Source organism: Xylocopa sonorina, chromosome 18 (genome assembly GCF_050948175.1).
Source record: "Xylocopa sonorina isolate GNS202 chromosome 18, iyXylSono1_principal, whole genome shotgun sequence".
Lineage (NCBI taxonomy): Eukaryota > Metazoa > Arthropoda > Insecta > Hymenoptera > Apidae > Xylocopa > Xylocopa sonorina.
In genome coordinates this window covers 720,490-728,512 of record NC_135210.1, presented here as the reverse complement: position 1 = coordinate 728,512, position 8,023 = coordinate 720,490, and the positions used below count along the sequence as shown (strand labels likewise).

General features: G+C 45.2%; 1 non-coding gene across 1 annotated transcript; it reads right to left on the bottom strand.

Moving 5' to 3' along the window:
• Positions 1 to 703: 703 nt before the first annotated feature.
• Positions 704 to 858, bottom strand: LOC143431661 (5.8S ribosomal RNA). Its single transcript, XR_013102729.1, has one exon. It is a non-coding gene; the product is annotated as a 5.8S ribosomal RNA (ribosomal RNA).
• Positions 859 to 8,023: the final 7,165 nt, after the last annotated feature.

Genomic DNA, 8,023 nt, shown 5'->3' with positions numbered 1-8,023 from the left:
CTTAAATCCAGCGGGTAATCTCACCTATTCTGAGGTTATCTCTACGTGACGCACGATATTCATTCGTGCCATCGAGCACGCTTACGGAGAGAAGGTAAAGAGATTCGTATGTATGAACGATCGGATGCACATCATCGTTTCTCGCGTTACGACGATGTCGCTCTCTCTTGTATATCTCTTCTCTCTCGACCAAAAATTCTCCCTCGGTCTTGCGGCATGAAAAAAATTTCATTTTAAACGACGTCAAGCGCGCGGCATATTCGTATCGTGCGCTAAAGGCAGGCGAAACCGATGCGTGTGGCGGGTGTGCGAATTCGGATCGCGGAACAAAATCGGCGATCGAATCACGAAGCGGTTCCTGTGAGCGGTCGTCCGTTTAACGGACGACTCACGACGCCACGAAGAACTTACGCGAGTTCGCGATCGACACACCGTCGAGTTCCGTGAACACGTTTACGCACGCCGCACGCGCACACACGTTGCCAATCGCAGATTGCCTCGACACGGCCACAGACGACTCGGACGAACGTCCAACGATCGCTCGTACGTTGCGTATCGCTCCTCCTCCTCCCTTTCTCGGTGCCGCCCGAATTCAGAAACGTTCGTAATTTAATTCGAGAATGAACGACGGCGGCAGATTCGAGCACCGTAGGGAAAGAAGATTCGACGAAACGCAACGCAAGCAGTATTCTGGTTACGTGAACGACCCTCAGCTAGGCGTGGTCCAGGAATTGTATCCGTGGACCGCAATGTGCGTTCGGAATGTCGATGTTCATGTGTCCTGCAGTTCACACGTTGACGCGCAATTAGCTGCGTTCTTCATCGACCCACGAGCCAAGTGATCCACCGTTCAGGGTAATCGTATATGTATATTTTATTGATCTTTAAGTCTCTTGGTACTAAAGTTCGAACAAGTCGATACCCAAACGTCTCCGGTGAAATAGACGCGGTCGTCGCCGAACCGTGGCGGCTTTCACCGCTCGACGGAGTTCGAGGCGACACGATATATCGGTCCTACGGATGAAACGCATACGCCGATGGTTGGCGCGTAAGGTCTCCCTCAAAGTTACGAAGAATGCACACGCACGTCCAGGTATGAAGAAAAAAAAATCTTTCAAAAATTCGTTAGGACTCCTCCGCGTACCAGCAGCCTCGAGGCGGTCTTTTTCCTCCCGACAACGCGAAGCGAGCATAAACTGTTCGAGCTCGCAACGGCGGGATTACAGACTCTCTACAGAATTACAGAACTAAGAAGAAAGAAACCAAACACCCAGCGGCGTATTGCTTTCGAGATCGATAAGACGCTCTCGTTGGGGTCGTCGTTGGGGACGTCGTCAGTTCTCCCCGAGACACCGATCGATGATACAAAAGTAATATATTATATGTAGTGGCATATATATATGTATCGCTCTTTCGTGAACGGCGATACCGTTTCGTTATTTATGAACATCGTTCATGTAACTTTGTTATTGTCAGTGCAGTGGATGCGGCTAACGGATCTCTTTTGGATCTCGCTCGAGCACGTTATTCATTTCAGTGCCAATACGCTACGTCGAAAACACATAACTTCAACCAATTTCGCCGAGGTATTGCACTCTCCCACTCGAATCGTACAGTTCCCAGTTGTTGTGGTTTTCAATGTAAAAGATCTTACATGCCATCCAACTGAACCGTTTGAAGAAGCGCGTATACACTCCGCGCTGGAATATACATCGTCTACCGCACGGAGATCTCTCGCGAGACCATCGACGTGCAACAACGAGGAAGCGCGTATACAATTTTCACGCTGATTTTTCGAGAGATATATACCTTTAATCGTCTATAGCACGGACATCTCTTGCGAGAACATGCATTCGATGCTGGGCATCGGCGATGCATGCGCGTATGCAATTTTCACGCTGAGCAGTTAATGATCGCCGAAAGCACGGATATCATTTTCACGCTGGGCATTAAAATAGCGCGTACAGAGAACATGCTGGTTATCCAAACGAGGAAGCGCAGACAATCGCGTCACGCTGAATATCTCTCTTAGACCTTTACTATCGTCTATAGCACGAACATCTCTTACGAAAACATACTGGGCATCGACGATGGGCAAGGGCGTACAATTGTGTCACGCTGAAGTATATTTTGTATCTCGCCTATCGTAGGCGAGCTGGCGCGTATAAAGTGCGCGCTAGGCAATCGACACGGGACACCTTTTGGAAGTTCGTATCGAGCCTGTTCTGGCTGCAACAACATATTTGTGTCGTAAATGCCATGTACCATCCATCCCCTTAATGGGTTCGTGCTCAGGAAATTTTCGTTCGGGCGGTTTCATTTTTATGGTTCTTTGCGTTATATATATGTTTTAGTGTTATGGTCAACTTATATTATTCGGGTTTTTCCTGTATTTTAGCACTTTAGCATTTTAGCTTTTTGGAGACTGGATAGGTATATATAAATCCACGCTCTCTTAGCGTACTGGGCAATTCGTACACTTTGTCACGTTCATTTTTTTATTTCGTTATTTTTAAAATTTGTTAGTCCGAGAACTCGGATTCCAAAGTTCCAGAATTGATGCAAGGGTGGTACAATTTATACCCGAGTTTGAAAAACTCGCATAAAAGGTCACCAACACCGCCTTACGACGCTCGCCACATATGGGACATTCGGTCAAAGACTCCGACACGTGGCCATGCAGTGTGGAGAAAAATTCGATCACCGACACGGCACAGAGCAGTCGAGAACGTATTCTCGAGGACTACTTCTCAACCGAAGTCATGGAATAGCCACGGGCCCGAGCGCTACTCCGGACGCCCGGCTCGAACCGGCGAGTCTCCTTACAGACACGAAACGGCCGGCCGGTAGGCCGGCGCCACGCGGGCTAACGCACGGGCGCTTACGGTGGTAAACTTGCGCGGCAACGGATCGTCCCAGGAGACCGTTGTAACTTAGTCGCGCGGCGAACACAAGTATAAAGTCCTATTAACGTTGAACTTTTATGTACGGAGATTGTGTAGATCTATTAGACATTGATGAATAAACGTATTTTCAAAATATAACAAAATTTAATCGATCGGAACATAGAAAAATAGCAGTTGCAAAATTCAAAGAAACGAAAGAAAAGAAATATCGAAAATCTAACACGTACGATCGATTGCTACTATTAAATTAAGCAATATTATGAAAAAAAACTATTTGTTTATAAATAAAAATTATCGACAAATCGCAAAAACCCTCCGGAAGTATCGTTTCCAAACGGTTAAAAATAATTAATTCGATTAAACAATGCGATGGTAAGTGCAATCAATAGGTTTTATTAAGGTTTTTCAGAAAAATTTACAGGTCAACGGTTTAATTAACAAGAAAGTAGCGAATGAACGCGATTGAACTTTTTCGTCGCGAAAATTTTCTAATTCCCACGGTCCATCCCTATCTCTGGGTGGGATTATTAACTCCCTTTCGGAACTTTTTTAAAGTATCGCGGACGATTTCTAACTCTCGCTCGGCATTTTTTTTCAAACTATCGTCAATGTACGAACTTTAATTCTCGGTGGGAATTTTTTCAAACTAACTGCCGGTCCGACATTTGCATTTTGCTGTCAATCTCGGGCGCAATTCTTTACTAGCCAAACCTAAACCCGTACCGTTGGGCACTTGACTGTGAATAATGCGACTTGGACAACGGGCACGTTCTACTATCCTGTGTAGGTTTGGCTATTAAAGAACGCGGCTGCCGTCAGGCGACCGCTTATGTCTGAACATGTTCTTTAGTTCTCTTTTTTAAGAGTGCTTATACCGTTCACGCCGTCGGCCGCCTATTTGGAAGGTGCCAGCGGCGTATTGCTTTGCGCCGAGTCATAAAAAAAGCCGCCGACGCTCGACGTTTAATATTAATATTATTAAACGCCAAGTGCTAGCGGCTTGTACTTTCTTTTGCTTTTCTTATTTTTTTGATTAACTCTCTCTTTCTCCGCGAGAGAGGTGAGTGGGGTCTCGTTTAGCTTACAAAACAAATCCCCAAGCATAGGGCTGAGTCTCAACAGCTCGTAGCGCGGTAACTACTCTACCGAGTACAACACCCCGCCAGGTAGCTAAGTCGTCTGCAGACGATTCGAGTCTCAACGTCGAAATTGGTGTACCCATGATCGACCGTTAGAGCGCTGCGGCCGTCGTTCGGCGAAATCCCGATGATGGATCCAAAGACGCCCGTACGGCAAATTCGGGCTCGTGTTCGACCGCGCGGACGCGGCCGACCACCTAGTAGATTCACATTGTTTTGAGCCTTTCGACCCACTCGAGACTCCTAGAGATATCGTTGCCTCCTTTGACTAGAAAGGATGCGGCCTTAGAGGCGTTCAGGCATAATCCCACGGATGGTAGCTTCGCACCACCGGCCCCTTGACCGAGTGCATGAACCAAATGTCCGAACCTGCGGTTCCTCTCGTACTGAGCAGGATTACTATCGCAATGACTAGTCATCAGTAGGGTAAAACTAACCTGCCTCACGACGGTCTAAACCCAGCTCAAGTTTCCTGTTGGCGGGTGAACAATCCGACGCTTGGCGAATTCTGCTTCGCAATGATAGGAAGAGCCGACATCGAAGGATCAAAAAGTGACGTCGCTATGAACGCTTGGCCGTCACAAGCCAGTTATCCCTGTGGTAACTTTTCTGACACCTCTTGCTGAAAACTCTTCAAGCCAAAATTATCGATAGGCCGTGCTTTCGCAGTCTCTATGGGTACTGAACATCGAGATCAAGCCAAGTTTTGCCCTTTTGAATGAAAGTAGTAGTATTTCACCGGCGATGTTACCACCTCCCACTTATAGTACACCTCTCATATCTCCTTACAATGCCAGACTAGAGTCAAGCTCAACAGGGTCTTCTTTCCTCGCTAATTTTTCCAAGCCCGTTCCCTTGGCAGTGGTTTCGCTAGAAAGTAGATAGGGGCAGATTGGGAATCTCGTTAATCCATTCATGCGCGTCATTAATTAGATGACGAGGCATTTGGTTAGTGTCTGTACTAATTTGTAAAAGGAATCAGTATACTTTCGAGGTATTCATCCCTCTCGCTGGCCAACAACACTGTAACAAATATAACAACTATATAAACTAACTAACTGAATAATGAACAATACTACACACAAACTAGATAAATAAATATGTTAGTGCCGAACCACATATGTGGCTTACGCCGTTTTATGTCTTGTACTTAAACCGCAACACTCAGCGTAGATGTCTAAGTCGTATTATCAACTTATTCGCCTAATTTACTTAATTATTCATATGTTAATGGCATATATCTAGAAGGAGTAAAAGAAAAATTCTATAATCAAACGTTACGAATACAGAAAATTACAGTACAATAAGATAAAATATGTACAACAATAAAAATATATCAATTATGTAAATAAATGAAAGCTTAAAACATTCGGCTTAGGCCGTGCCACTAAATAGGATAAACTAAATCAGTAAAATAAACTAAAATAAAATAAAATAAAGTGCATGTCAATAAATATACAAACAAACGAAAAGATCAATAACTAAATACACCACAATGATCGTGTTGTACGATCATAGTCCAAAAAACAGTTGGCTATCTCAATTGATGATCGGCTATCTCAATTGATGATCTGAGAGCAATCGTAGCCACTGTCCTCATCTCGCTTTTACTAAAGCTTAAGGCTTTAAGATGTTTTACTGTGGCAAGAGGCATAGCTCCTCTGCAACCAACAACTATTGGAATGACTTCTGCTGTTAAGCAGTTCAATTTGGCTTTTACATATGCGGCAGTGACCCTATATTTATCTATTTTTTCCTAATATGATTTTTTTAGATTATCTTTATCCTCATGTCTAATAGTCACATCAGCCACCAGAAGCTTTTCTTGGTTTTTAATGACCAAATCTGGCTTCTCAAGTTCTCTAATTACATTAACCGATGGTTCTTGGAAAACTGCCCATTTCCGCAAGACTTTCTTCTCAATCATTTTAACAATTTCGTTATGCCTATTCATTGTAGCTGTTTAGGTGTGAATACAGTCACCGAGCACATGGCCCAAAGTTTCAAACTGTAGGTTGCATCTTCTACATTCGGGTCTAATATTCCTCCATGCTCTATTCCTTCGTAACGCTACCCTGGTGCCAAAGATATTAGTGCGTAATTTAATTGCATCGATATAGTGAGATGATTTTAGCAGTGCTGGTCTAAATAGCCAGGCGTTTCCAATTTTATCATTCATGAACTCATGAACGCCTTGTCCTTGAGAGATAAGCTGAGCCCACATCTTCACATAGCTCTTTCTTAATGTAGTTTGTGCGCTTTCCATTTCCTCTTCCGTGGCTGGCCACCTCAATCCAACTGACTTTGCACATTTTAATGTAATATTCTCCTGCTTTTTATAAGCATCTCGAACCGCTAAATCCTCGCTGTTAGCCATCCGGATGCTATTTTTTAATTTTGCAATGCGCACTATATCGGTTATTCTCTGCAAACCGAGTCCACCATGACGCTTTTCTGCATAAAAGATACCATCCGTTGTGTTGATAGATGAATGTGTAATATCTCTTCATATATTTGTTTAATTTCATGGTCCAACGACTCCAATATTTGTATAGGCTGTGGATTAGCTATGAATATACTTTGAAAGCAGGTAGGTTCTTATTAAATTAATTTTTTGATAGGGTTTTAGAGCCATTTTTTAAATATTTTTAGCTGCCACTATGGCTTCACTCATTTGCGCACGTTTTAAACCTTTCCAGGGATCCAGAGTTACTCCTAAGTAATCCAATATCTCGTCGGGTTCAGTCTCCGGGACAGATTGTTCATTTAGTTTTAATTTTGGATTTTGTATATACCAGGTTTTATTTTTATGTACAATTTGAAACGTATGGCATTTTTGTATTTACATGCTCATTCCTAACTTTCTAAGATATTTATTATCGAATCCCCACGAGGGTCTGACCGGGGCCCACGTCGTGACGAGCCTCGACCAGACGTCAAAGTTGACAGACGGCGACGGCGTGAGGGGGAAACTACAGCCCCTACCCCCGTAAATCAGTGTTTTACGGAGAGTAGTCCAGAACCCGAGGACCAAGGACAGTTCTTCACGGGGAAGATGGAGTTATTCAGTGAGGCACTACTCAGTCACGCCTGCAATGAAACCGGACAGCCCAAGGATAAATTGAGCAGGCTAGTCAGTTGGGCTACAATAAACGGAGCAGGTCCTGTACCGGCATCAGTGACCAATAGACGGCAGCCCACGATTTGGGAGGACAGAGCCGCCCGTCTAGCCGCTACCATGGAAGAGGAAGTCTTCGGGGGTAGCTTCTCCGGCAGCAAATCCAAGGAGGAAGGGCAGATCGGCAACAAGGTAGGCGGTTCTCCGGAGGAGAAAAAGAAGGACAGGGGCGGAAGACCTATCCGTAAAGGAAAGAGTCTGAGCGTGCGCGCCTCCCAAATAGCGGCCCAGATCAAAGACGACCCCGCCCGGATCCTAGGTGTCCTGGGCACTGGGGCAAGCAACAGAAGGTGGGCGGCGGCGGTAGCACAAGCTTTGAAGAAGCTCGAGATAGGCGACGGTACCATTAAGAGATGGGAGAGTGAAGCCATCGAACTATCTAATCTGACCCCTCGCGAAGAAGCCCAAGTTACTCGAAACGCAGTCGAGTTATGGGCATCGAATAGCTCCAACGTCGCAGCAGAAGAAGAACTGGATGTAATAGGGCAAGAGGAGGAAAAACTGCGCTCAGGCGAGGGTGGCACGATCGATCTTACCCTAAGCAGCCAGAAAGAGGCGTTGGAAAAATTAGCTAACGTCACAGAGGAAGCCGAAGACCGCGCGGCGTACGCTTTTGCGTACATAACCAGTGTAAATAGCAACGATAGGTCACTGAGGGGTAGTCGTGTCTGCCCCTTCTGTTTATTCTTCACACTGAGCGGGAATAAGTGCAGAGACGTGAGGCTGCACAAACAAAGCACGCGTAACTCCCGGATTACGACACCACTAACCGAGAGGCTCAGCACGGTAGGGCGAGGTGC